The sequence below is a fragment of the Odocoileus virginianus genome, chromosome X, assembly GCF_023699985.2.
Source record: "Odocoileus virginianus isolate 20LAN1187 ecotype Illinois chromosome X, Ovbor_1.2, whole genome shotgun sequence".
NCBI classification, from domain to species: Eukaryota; Metazoa; Chordata; class Mammalia; order Artiodactyla; family Cervidae; genus Odocoileus; species Odocoileus virginianus.
In genome coordinates this window covers 44,609,575-44,623,883 of record NC_069708.1, presented here as the reverse complement: position 1 = coordinate 44,623,883, position 14,309 = coordinate 44,609,575, and the positions used below count along the sequence as shown (strand labels likewise).

Here is a 14,309-nt window from a genome sequence, read left to right as displayed (position 1 = left end):
ATCTTCTTGAGCCAGGGGATTGAACCCGCATCTCCTACATCTCCTGCATTGTCAGGTGAGTTCTTTACTACCAGCACCACCTGGGAAGCCCATACACATACAGACATAAATACATAAATATGTATATATACATCTTTACATACTAAATATTTCTGAAAAGATGTGATGTAAAGAAATCTGATTCATTTTTATTCAAGCCAGTGTGTATTAAACTAATTTGATTCTTTGTACAAACATGCAGCAGAGACCCATTAATATCCCAGTGCATTTCAGAAATACTAATCTAAAAGTTATCCTATCTACAAGTGAATATAAAGTCCTGGTTATGAAATATAATTCATTGTAAATAAGCATGTACTTAATTATTGATATTCAGTCAGGACTGTGTAATGCTGAGATGCATGGCAGTAAATGTGGAATGTAAGAAAAAAGTACAAACTGTGTTTAGTACTACCTATTATATAAGGAGCAAAGGAAAAATGAGGCAATGAATAAGCCCTTAATATCAATAGTATGTGCATTCAATAACATCCTATTAGAATATTAGTTAAATCATAAAGTGTCTGTCACTCTGGTAGCATGGAATGGTAGTTACCACACATAACCAGGATAAAGATTGCTTATGAGTGTGTGTTAGTCACTCAGTTGTGTCTGACTTTTTGCAGCCCTTCTTTGCAACCTGCCAGGCTTCTCTGTCCATGGAATTCTCCAGGCAAGAACACTGGAGTGGGTTGTCATTTCCTTCTCCATTTGCCATTTCCTTCTCCATTCCCTTCTTCAAAACTTGCTTATCTTATGTCCATTGACATTACTCTTTATTGAATCATGTAAATACTCTTCCAAAAAAATGGATTTCAGTATACCTTCACATGTCCTGCATACCTTGGACAAGTTAAATAACCTCTCAGAGATTCATTTTTATCATCTGAAATGTGAGGATAATAAGAGATCATATCTCAAAATCATTTTAAAGATTTACTTTTGTAATATACATAATACACATACAGGTCATAAAATATTTCTGGATCTCTAAGTAAGTGCTGAGTGAATGTTAGCTAAAACTAACAGCAGTAGCAGAATCATCAATAGGTAACTAATGCCATGGCCCATTCCTAATTTCTATAAACTGGGTATAATCTGAGTTATAGAGTAAGAGTGAATGACACAATAATAGATAACTGCTTTGATATTTCCCCAGATCTAAATGATCCTACAATATTTTTTCCTAATTTGCAACCTTGATCTTGTCACTCCCTACCTCATGATATGACCTCCCATCTCTTTCAAACTAAATGACAAATTTATATGGTTTATCACAGCATTCTATGTGATACAGACTCTGTCTCAAATTTAAATTTCACCCTTAGGTATCACCATTTTTCTACTTAAACCCTCTCCTATAGGCAATTTTTTTTTTCTGATGAGTGCTTTCCAAATGGCTCCTATGTGTGTTTATTGCTTTTTGCTTTTGTTAATAAACTTCTTATATCTCATACATTTTCTTTAACTGACACAGTCCCACTCCTTAAGATTCCACAGCAATTAGTAAAATTTTCTTTATTGTGCACCATCCATTTATTCTTTCATTCAACAAATATTGGTGAACAATTACTATGTGAGAATTCTGCTGTAAACACTAGAGATACTCCTCGTAAAGTAAAAACTCAAATGGGAAATATAGTCATTTACAAATCACTACAAGTGTGAGGCGTGTTTAAAAGAAAGGGAAGCATTAGCTATAAAAATGTATAACAAAGGATCTATATATATATGTGTTAGTATACTGTAATGGTCTTTATCTTTCTGGCTTACTTCGCTCTGTATAATGGGCTCCAGTTTCATCCATCTCATTAGAACTGATTCAAATGAATTATTTTTAATGGCTGAGTATATTATCTAGGGTGAAACAGATCACCAGCCCAGGTTGGGTGCATGAGACAAGTGCTCGGGCCTGGTGCACTGGGAAGACCCAGAGGGATCGGGTGGAGAAGGAGGTGGGAGGGGGGACCGGTATGGGGAATACATGTAAATCCATGGCTAATTCATTTCAAAGTATGACAAAAGCTACAGTAATGATGTAAACTAATTAGCCTCCAACTAATAAAAATAAATGGAGAAAAAAAAAGGATCTAACACACTCTAGCAATACAATTTTTCTTGCAAGAAGCCATATTTTAGCAGAGTGAGTTGGAGTAAAAGTTCCAAAGGATTTAGCAAAATGTAGCTGGTATTGGGTGTGGGAATGGAGAGTTGAGATCTCCTAGCCAGAGAGAACCACATATATGAAGGCTGTAAGTCAAAACGAGTGAAACATTTGTTAGACTAAAAGAAAGTCAGTATGGCTATAACAGATGTGATGAAGGAGAAATATTGGGCACTAACAGAAAATATGGGCTTCCCTGGTGGCTCAGTTGGTAAAGAATCTGCCTGCAATGTGGAACCCCTGGGTTCGAACCCTGGGATGGGAAGATTCTCTGGAGAAGGGCATGACAATCCACTCCAATAATCTTGTCTGGAGAATCCCATGGATAGAGGAGTCTGGTGGGCTACAGTCCCTAGTGTTTAAAAGAGTCAAACACAACTAAGCAACCAAGCACAGCACAACAGAAAATATAATATGTGAAGGGGCTTCCCTCATAGCTCAGTTGGTAAAGAATCTGCCTGCAATGCAGGAGACCACAGTTCGATTCCTGGGTCAGGAAGATCTGCTGGAGAAAGGATAGGCTTCCCACTCCAGTATTCTTGGGCTTCTTCTGTGGCTCAGTTGGAAAAGAATCCACCTGCAATGCGGGAGACCTGGGTTCGATCCCTGGGTTGGGAAGATCCCCTGGAGAATGGAAAGGTTACCCACTCCGGTATTCTGGCCTGGAGAATTCCATGGACTGTACAGTCCATGGGGTCGCAAAGAGTTGGACACGACTGAGGGACTTTCACTTTCACTTTTCATTTTCACTGAAACAAAAGAGAAATTTTGTCATAATAATTGTGTTAGGTTTGCTTTGTGTTAAAATAGTGCATATTAGATTAGGAAATATGCCAGTTATCTTAGTTTCTCAAAACTTTCAGTGCAAAATTACACACACACACACACACACACACACATATATATATATATACACATACATACAATTCTTATTTGGAAATTATGTAACATACAGATAATTCATCTCCTTGGACTTTACAAAAATTTTAACAAATTATGCCTTTGTTCATGGAATTTACATTTTCATATATTAAATATAAAGAATCTGACCAGATTTAGACACTTTTTGTTTTTGTTTTGTTTTGTTTTGATTTTAGAAATGTCTATGTAAGGATTTTAATAGGTTTACTGTGTTTTTCTACTTACTAAAAACTAGTTCAACTAGTCTAATTCTACTAGTTGAAATGCATGTAAATTTAAATCTTACAGAGTTTAAATGAAAAAAAGATTCAGAAATTCAGTTAGAAAAACACAATCTTAAAAAATATTCACAGAATTATTGGAGAGTTAAAAAATAATTCCACTTTCTTATAAATAGAATTCTTTTTTCTAATACTCAGAGGACAATGTACTGCCCTTCACCTTCACCCCCACCAGCTTCCCAGTCCAGCCACTCCTGCTTCCCCTGCCTACTATCACATCTAAATCCTCACACTGAATGCCACTTCTTCCATGAAGACTTCTTGCTTACTCCCCTCCTAGAATTTTTTTTTTTAATTGAAGTGTAGTTGATTTACAGTGCTGTGTTAGACTCTAGTTTACAGCAAAGTGATTCAGTTATATATATTCTTTTTCAGATGCTTTTCCACTATAGGTTATCACAGGATATTCCCTGTAGGGTTAAAATCATTAGTGGGATTTTATTTTTAACTTAAGCACTTTATTTTAAAGCTCTAGAATGTTTCAGCCATAGGAAATATTGCATAATTTCAATGGTTGATCATTTGTGTATAAGAAACATTTGTAAGTTCCAGTGCCATCTTTCAGCTTTCAACTTGTTGAACAAGACTTGGTTATATTTGTTTTATAGTGTTCCATTTTATTGTTCAAAGAGCATATTTTTCCTTGTGAGAGTTCAGTCTTCAGTAATGGCCATTTGTTTATGATCCATGGCTTTGCCTTAATTGACATTAATTGATTTCTCTATTTTTTTTAATAAGGCAAAGAAGAAATTCAATAGAAAGTAATGTCAAACAATATAATTTGTGTGGAAGTTGATGCATTGTCTGTGACTTGTGAGATAGTTAAGATGGTTTTATGTGATCAATTGGTAAAATAGTGATTTTTCTGAGAGAAGGAAATGTGCAATCCATAGTCCCTAGAGACCAATCAGAAATGACCCTATAAGTGCAAAGATGCTTTTATCCAAACAATACAAAATTCTCTCAAAATGCAGAGGAAAGGGACTGCACGTTGAGCTTGCTTTGTTTTATAAACCAAATCACTCACTTAGAATTTCCATATACACTTTTAACAAGTTACCTATGATTTGCCAACAAAATTATTAAAGATACAGCTGCCTCTTCAATTATACAGGTATCCACTGTATTTGACTTGTATTTGAGAAGAAACCATTTTTATATTTAAACAACCTGAAATAGCTCTTAAAATTTTATTTCTATTCTAACTAATAAAATAGGATAAAAGCAGAAGGTGAAAATATTTTTATATGTGGAGTAAATGATAATAATTTTTCCTACTAGAGGTTCCTTAATAATATTTGTGATATGACTGCATTGCACTGATTGAATGCCAGAGTTGGGTTTTGGCTTTTTTTTTTTTTGTAATATTGCATTCTATTTTGAAGTCTTATTTACTGAAGGATAACTTATATTGAGTAAAATCCATCCTTTTTAGTATGCAGTTTTATGAACTTGAAAAATGCACATGAAAGGCAAAATCAAGATACAGGAGCTTCATCAAGGAGAGCTATTCCATCCTATACCTTTCTAGTCAACCCTTCCCAAAATGCCAGCCTCTGACAACCACTGATAACATTCTATCCTTACACTTTAAGCTTTCACAAAAATGCTATATAAATTGTATTATATAGTATGTAGCTTTCTGAGTCAGACTCTTTCAATTAGTATAAGGCATTTGAGAGTTACATGTGATGTTCTGTATATAATTAATTATTTCCTTTTTTTATTGAGAATCTTTCTACCATGTGAAGTTATCACTGTTTATATAGCCATCAGTTGATGCAGTTACAAGTGTTTCCACTTTTAACTGATTGATATTAAAGCTGCTATAAATATTCACATACAAGTTTTTGTATGAACATAGTTTTTATTTCTCTTGGGCAAATAACTTTAAGTGAGATTGTAAGCATATGCAATGTATGTATTACATTACATAAAATATGCATATGTAACAATATAAGAAACTGACAAATGGTTTTCCAAACTGACTATATTATTTTTTCATTCCCATTAGGAAAGAGAGACTTCCAGTTGTTCCATGTCTTTACAGTTTGGTATTCAGACATTTTTCCTTGTTTTTTTTTTTTTTGTTTGTTTAATTTTAGACATTCCAATAGGTTTGGAATGCTATCTTCTTGTGATTTAATTTCCATTTTCCTAACTGGGGCTTCCCAGTTGCCACTAGTGGTAAACAGCCCACTTGCCAATGCAGGATTCACAAGCGACACAGGTCCTAAGACATAAGAAAGGCATGGCAACGCACTCCAGTATTCTTGCCTGGGGAATCCCCATGAACAGAAGAACCTGGCGGGCTATAGTCAAGACACAACTAAAGTGACTTAGCATTCACACAATGATTAATTGTGCTACACAACTTTCATGTGGCAATTTGCTATCCATATACTTTACCTGGACTTCCCTGGTGGCTCAGATGGTAAAGTGTCTGTCTACAATGCGGGAGACCTAGGTTCGATCCCTGAGTCGGGAAGATTCCCTGGAGAAGGAAATGGCAACCCAATCTAGTACTCTTGCCTAGAAAATCCCATGGACGAAGGAGCCTGGTGCCCACGGGGTCTCAAAGAGTCGGACAGGACTGAGCGACTTCACATACTTTACCTAGTGAAGTGTCTATCCAAATTTTTACACACTTTTTATTAGCTTTTCAAAAAATTATTATCTGTTGAGAGTTCTTTTCTGTTCTGTTAATTCTTTGTCTAATATATGAATTGCAAATATTCTCCTTTACACTTTTGCATAAGTAAAAAGCAGGAGTTTTAAAATTGATCAAAGATGATGTTTTAACTAGGAAAATTTTGCCAAGTCAGGGCCTCAAATGTCTTAACCTGTGTGTGTGTTTTAACATGTTTGGTAACTAGGATCCATTTTGTGGTAAATTTTGTATATGATGTGAGGTGTGTGTCTAGCTTTAGTTGCATTTTTTTTTTTTTTGACTAGGGGTGTTTAATAATATTTGTCATTTTAGTGAAAACACTATTCTATGTTGATTGAATTGCTTTTGTATCTTTTTAATACATATATGTGTGGATTTATTTTTGGCTTTCTGATCTCTTCCACTGATATATGCATTATTCATTTGTTCAATACCACATTGTCTTGATTACTGTAGATTTATGTTGCCTAAAATCAGGTAGTATGAGCCCTCAATCTTTGTTCTTTTGTTTTGGCCATTCTGCTTTCTCTGTTTCTCTGTACAATTTTTGAGTCAAATGTGATTCATTTCTACTTGGAATTTGATTAAAATTGCATAACATCCAGACATAACTATTGAGTATTTTTCATGAAAATGCTATATTTGTATTTATATAAATTTTTGAAAATCTGTGTCTTGTAGATTTCACCATACATATTTTGCACATAATTTTTAAAAATGTATACCTAGAATTTTGGTTTCTTTTATTTAGGTGTTAGTTTAATGGCACTTTTACTCTAGTTTTATTGAGATATAAATAGCATATAATATTGTATAAGTTTAAAGTGTAAAATATAATTTGATACTTGTATATATTATGAAGTGTTTACTAGAATAATTTTAGTTTAATATCCATCATCTTGTACATTTTTTTCTTGTCAGGAGATGTACTGTCAATTTTCAAATATGCAGTATAGTATTGTTAACTGTAGTCAACATGATGCACAGTACATGCTCAGAATTTATTAATCTTATAATGGGATTCTTATATCTTTCTTCTACACCCCAGCCTCTGGTAAATGCCTCATATGTTTTCTGTTTCTGTGAGTTTGTTTTTTTTAAGATTCCACATTTAAGTGAGCTCATATAGTACTTGTCTTCCTCTGTTTGACTTAACTGTCTTAGTATAATGTCCTCGTACTTCATCTGTATTGCTGCAAATAAAGAAGTTCCTTCTTTCTTGGATATATATATAGTCACAATCTCCTCATGTATTCATTCCTCAATGAACATTTAGGTTGTTTTCATGTCTTAACTATTGCAAATAATATTACATAAATGTGGGGGTGCAAATATCTCTTCAAGATAGCTCTTTATTTCCTTCATATACCCAGAAGTAGAATTGATAGATCTTAGAGCAGTTCTACTTTTAAAATTTTGAATCCTCCTTACTGTTTTCTATAGTGGCTGCATCAATTTACATTCCTAAAAACAATGCACAGGGGTTACTTTTCTCCACATCCTCTCCAGCAATTATTTTCTCTTGTCATTTTGATAATATTCATTCTAACAATTGTGAGTTAGTATCTTATTGTGTATTGTGACTTTGATTTATGTTTCTCTCATGATTAGTGATTTTGAGCACTTTTTCTTTTTTCTTTTTATTTTTTTTTATTAGTTGGAGGCTAATTACTTTACAATATTTTAGTGGTTTTTGTCATACATTGACATGAATCAGCCCCATCCTTTTTCATATACCTAATTGGTTATTTGAATATTTTCTTTGAAAAAGTTTCTATCCAGATCCTTTGGATAGATTATTTTTGTTTGGTTGTTTTTTTTAATTTTTTGCTCTTTTTGGCTATGGTTTGAAAATATAAATACTTTCTCCAATTTTGTAGGTTGTCTTTACATTTTGTATATTGCTTTGTGCTATGTAGAAGGTTTTTGATAGGATATAGTCTTACTTATTTAATTTTGTTTTTATTGCTTGTGTCATATCCAAAACATTGTTCCCATGACCGATGTCAAGGAGCTTTCTCCTTAGACTTTTCTTCTAAGAGTTTCATAGTATCAGGCCTTACTTACACTATACATTTTTAAGTTAACCTTTGTGTTAAAAGAAAGGGGTCTAGTTTCATTCTTTTGCATGTGAATATCCACTTTTCCCAATACTGTTTATTGAAGAGACTATATTTTTGCTCTATGGAATAGTTTTAGCTCCCTGTTAAATATTAGTTGACTGCATATATATTGCTGGGTTCCCAATTATCTTCTATTCGTTCATCTATCAGTTTTTATGCAGTACTGTACCATTTTCATTGCTATAGCTTTGTAATATAGTTTGAAATAAGGAAGTGTGGTGCCTCCAACTTTTTATCCCTCAGGATTATTTTGGCTATTCAGGGTTTTTCTGTGATTCCAAACACATTTTAAGGATGTTCTTCTACTTCTGTTAAAGATCCCATTGGAATCTTGATAAAGGTTGCAATGAATCTATAGACGGTGCTGGGTAATATGTACATTTTTAAAGTATTAATTCTTTAATCCATGAAAATGGGATAACACTTCATTTGTTTGTGTCTTCTAAGATTTCTTTTCAATGTTAAAGAGTTTTCACTGTACAGACCTTTATCTTCTCATTTAAATTTCTTTCTAAATATTTCATTATTTTTGATGCTATTGTAAACAAAATGGGTCTTTTTTATTTTTATTTTCTTGCAGATAATTTGGTGTTAGTGTATAGAAATGTCACTGATTTTTGTAAGTTGATTTTGTATCCTGCAACTTTATTTAATTTGTTGATTATATTTAGTAGCTTTTTGGTAGACTTTCTATATATTTAATCATATAATCTGCAGAGATTTACTTCTTCCTTCTTGATTTGGATGCCTTTCATTTCTTTTTCTTCCCTAATTTCTCTGACTAGGATTTCAAATACTATGTTGAATAGAAGTGATGAATATAAACATCTTTGTATTGTTCTTTATCTTAAAGAAAAGATTTCAACTTTTCACCATTGAGTATAATGTTAGCTATGGGCTTGTCTAAGTAGATAATCACAACTTTGGTTAAACAATACAATTTATTTCTTCTGTTCCCATCTATTTTATTTATCCTTATTGAACTGAATAAGACTTCCAATACAATGTTGAGTAGGAATGATGAAAGCAGACATTCCTGCATTATACCCAAATGGAGGAAAACATTCCATTTTTGAACACTAAACTTGATGTTAGTTGCAAGTTGTTGTATATGCCTTTATCACCTTAAAGATCTTTCTTTGTATTTTGCTTCCTGAAACTTATATCATGAATACATTTTTTTTTCTTTCTTTTCCATTTATTTTTATTAGTTGGAGGCTAATTACTTTACAGCATTGCAGTGGTTTTTGTCATACATTGAAATGAATTAGCCATGGATTTACATGTGATTTTCCTAAACTAATTGTGTGGATCACTTGGTTTTATATATTTAATCCATTGACATGGTGATTTATATTAATTGATTTTTAACAAATATATTGAGGTATACTTTACAAATCACAAAATCTACTATTTTCCAGTGCACAGTTTAATGATTTTAAATAATTTTTCCAAGTGGTGTGACCATAATCCTATATCTGCTTTAAAACATTTTCATGTCCATATATCATGCCTTACATATATATGTAACCAGGTGGTGGATGCGGTGGAGGGGGAGGGACTCCAGGCAGCAGAGGTGGCTGGATCCCTGGAGACAGGGGCAACACAGTAGGGTTGCCTTGCATGTAAGGGGCTTCTGGAGAAGCTGTGGCAGCTGGCTGTTGCTGTTTTCATAGAAAAATGGACCCTGGGACAGTGCTGGTGGTGGTAGTCCTTGTATTTTGCTGCCCTGGCAGGGAGGTTCTGAAAGCCACACTGCTGCTGGATGGAGGGGATGGCAGAAGCTGCAGCTGGTGTTGGCATGGGGGAAGAGGACCAGAGAGATGCAATAGCAGTGGGTGGTGACATCCTATTTTTTCCTCAATGCAGGCAATAGACCCCAGAGTCCACAAGAGTGCTTTCGAGGTATGATCTGCACTTTACTCTGAGCTAACTAGGGGTCACCAGCCTCCACACTTCATACACACTGTGGTATTGGTAATGCTGTGGGTCTCCAAGCTCTGTCAGGGTCTAAAGATTCTGTTATCACCTTCCCAAAGAGTCCCGTTCAAGCAAGCCTACTCTCGAAGCTGCATCTTCTGTAGATCACTCTGGTCCTCAGGGATATCTATACCTTGCTTCAGGATGTTTGTTCTCCACTGCTATCTTCACATTCTCCATGGTATTGGCAATCACCAGGGTGTGAAGGGACTCATATCCTCCCGGCAGCATCTGGCTATCTTTAATCCTTATTTTCCCTTCTTTCACAGAGCCTTTCCCCCCAGTAAAGATCTTGGCATTATATTCCTTCTCTGTGTTCTTCAAGTTATTCCTTCTGGGCCCACTTAGGAACCACACAAAGCTGATTTCTGGATATTCATATTGTGGGATCATTACTGTATTGCACACACATGTTGCTGGAGGTTTGTAATGTGCAAGGGGCTTGAAATCAGGGTTGAGGGAAGCCATTTTGGTTATGAGGTTATTTAGCTCCTCCTCAAGCTTCTTGCAGATACAGAAGTCATGAGTGTCAAGCCTCTTCCCCTCACTATTGTAAATGGGCTCTGAGGAAGGGGAAATGTCCTCCAGGTTAGGAGAGATGCCCAGGCCTCCTGTGTGCAGTTTATAAATCAGGGCTTCCTTCTGCAGTTCCACTATGTAAGCTTTTTATCTTTCCCAAGTAAGTACAGGGGGGATAAATGTAGGCATTCCTGGAATCATATTCTTCTGTTCCATTGTGTCTTGGTTCCTGCAGCTCCTCTTCCACTTCTTGCTGGGGAAGTCCAGTGGTGGCTTATGAACTTTGTGAATCTCCTGGAGAGAGCCTGTGGAGCCCACCACCTGGATTGGGCCAGGCCTAGACAAGAGGTTGGAATTGGTGGCCTCTAATTGGTGGAACTTTAGCCCTTCTGATGGGTGTTGGGAATGGGCCGACCTTTAGGCCAGGTGAGGAAATGGCATTGAGCCTGAAGAGCTGGGAGGTGATGCAGGATGCACTTCATTTGTTACTGAAGATGCCCATTTAAAATTAATCCCTATTTTCATTCATCTGTGAATTTGACTTGTGAGAGGGTAACAGGCAGGAAGGCCAGGGGTCTCCAAATGGAGGAAATAGGTTGCAAGTGCCAGACATTTTTATCTCTCTTAGGCGGCAGTTGGAAACAAACTAGTGATTTTTTTTCCTTCTCTATACAAATTTAAAAGGAGGTTTCTCTTAAAATTCTGCGTTGCCATGACACCTGGTTTCACCTGAAGCTAACTGTTCTCAAACCTTGAGGTAACCAATACATTTTTTCTTATGGAAATGTTTGTCTTAAGCTATGTTAATGTACCCCAGACTCTGCCTTCAAGTTGGTTTCACCAAATGGCTCAACCTACTTGACAAACCAGTATGTTATACTCAGATATTGTTCCCCTAATCTATGTAAACAAAACTATTTGAGTGGTAATCTGCCCTTCTACAAGATTCAAGTCAATCGTTTTATGGCCTGGGATGAATTATCTGGTGCCAAGATTATCACAAAATGCAACTTATGGATGAGGGACCTGATGTCATTCTGAATTCTAAGACATTCCTTTCTTTTAATTAACAGACTGCTAGTGACTCTATAACATCCACCTGAAGACTAGCAGGGGGGTACACTTTCTGCTCCCTTCTGATGCCTATGTCAGAAGCTTTCTCTATCTCCTTTATACTTCAATAAAACTTTATTATGCAAAAGCTCTGAGCGATTCAGCATCTCTGGCCCCGGATTGAATTCGTCTCCCCCAGAGGCCAAGAATCCCAGCACCTTATCGTTCAGCAACAACCTTTCACTTGTCTGGATATTTCAGATTAATGTAATCATGTAGCATACGATCTGTTGTATCTGGCTTCTTTCACTCAGCATAATGTTTCCAAGGTTCATCCATGTTGAAGTTTGAATCAGTACTTCATTTCTTTTAATGACTGTGTAACATTCAGTTGGGCCAATATAACACATTTGCTTATTCATTCATCAGTTGGTAAATGTGAATTTTTTTTCAACTTTTAGCTATTATGATTAGTGTTGCTATAAACATCGATATATAAGTGTTTTCATGAACATATGTTTTTTTTATTTATCTTGGATCTATACCTAGGAGCAAACTTTCTGAGTTATATGGTTATGATATGTTTAGCTTTTTGAGAAACTGCAAAATTGTTTTTTGCAGGGGTTGTACAACTACATTTCCACCAACAATTTTATGAGGGTTTCATCTTTGCCAACATGTGTTAGTGCTTCTCTTTTTGATTGCAACCATCCAAAAGGTTGAGAAGAAGTATCTCACTGTGATTTGTAGTAGTATTTCCCAAATAATTACTGGTATTGTCTTTTCATGTGCTTATTGGCCATTTGTTTATTTTCTTTTGAGAAATGTCTATTAAAATCCCTTTTCCCTTTTAAAACTGAGCTGTGCTTTATTGGCTATGATTTTTTAAACATATTCTAGATAATAGACTTTTGTTAGACATGTTGTTTGCAAATTTGTTCTCATTTTGTCAGTTGTCTTTTTGCTTTACAGTGTTCTTTGAAGCATGAAAGTTTTAATTTTTTTATTGAAGTTGATTTATGGAAAAGTTTTAAATTTTTATTAAGCCATATTTATTTTTTTTCCTTTGTTGATTGTATTTTAGATGTCAAATCTAAGAGTCCACTGCTCTATCAAAACTCACAACAAGAACTTTTCTATTTTCAGATCTTGCATTTAGGTTTTGATCCATTTTTAAGTAAATTTTGTATAAGGTATAAAGTGTCAGCACCATTTATTGAAAAAGATGATTCCTCCCCTACCTCTCCACTGAACTGATGTTAATCAATTGGATTTAAACATGAGGGCTTGTTTTTTGAAATTTTATTCCTTTATGGTTTCCTCCTTTAACCTCATTGTTATTATTTTTGTTGTACAAGATATATGTTTATACATTATAAACCCTTCAACATAGTTGTATTAACATAACTAGGACTTTATGGACTGTATTTTAATTCAGACTTGAGAAGCAAATAATTATGAATGAAAATATATTTATGCTATTTTTTTTATCAGTTCAATTCAGTTCAGTTCAGTCGCTCAGTCGTGTCCGGCTCTTTGCCACCCCATGAATCTCAGCACGCCAGGCCTCCCTGTTCATCGCCAACTCCCAGAGCTTACTCAAACTCATGTTCATCAAGTAGGTGATGCCATCCAGTCATCTCATCTTCAGTCATCCCCTTCTCCTCCTGCCCCCAATCCCTCCCAGCATCAGGGTCTTTTCCAATGAGTCTACACTTCGCATGAGGTGGCCAAAGTATTGGCGTCTCAGCTTCAGCATCAGTCCTTCCAATGAACACCGAGGACTGATCTCCTTTAGGATGAACTGGTTGGATCTCCTTGCAGTCCAAGGGACTCTCAAGAGTCTTCTCCAGCACCACAGTTCAAAAGCATCAATTCTTCAGCACTCAGCTTTCTTTATAGTCCATCTCTCACATCCATACATGATTACTGGAAAAAACATAGCCTTGACTAGAGGGACCTTTGTTGGCAAAGTAATGTCTCTGCTTTTTAATATGCTATCTAGGTTGGTCATAACTTTCCTTCCAAGGAGTAAGCATCTTTTAATTTCATGGCTGCAATCACCATCTGCAGTGATTTTGGAGCCCACAAAAATAAAGTCTGACACTGTTTACACTGTTTCCCCATCTATTTCCCATGAAGTGATGGGACCAGATGCCATGATCTTAATTTTCTTAATGTTGAGCTTTCAGTCAACTTTTTCACTCTCCTCTTTCACTTTCATCAAGAGGCTTTTTAGTGCCTCTTCACTTTCGGCCATAAGGGTGGTGTCATCTGCATATCTGAGGTTATTGATATTTCTCCCGGCAAACTTGATTCCAGCTTGTGCTTCTTCCAGCCCAGAGTTTCTCATGATGTACTCTGCATATAAATTAAATAAGCAGAGTGACAATATATAGCCTTGACATACTCCTTTTCCTATTTGGAGCCAGTCTGTTGCTCCATGTCCAATTCTAAGTGTTGCTTCCTGACCTGCATACAAGTTTCTCAAGAGACAGGTCAGATGGTCTGGTATTCCCATCTCTTTCAGAATTTTCCACAGTTTATTGTGATCCACA

At 35.5% G+C, this 14,309-nt stretch overlaps 1 pseudogene; it reads right to left on the bottom strand.

Annotated features, from left to right (window-relative positions):
- Positions 1-10,139: 10,139 nt before the first annotated feature.
- Positions 10,140-10,962, bottom strand: LOC110136404 (splicing factor 1 pseudogene; annotated as a pseudogene).
- Between the last annotated feature and the right edge of the window lie 3,347 nt (positions 10,963-14,309).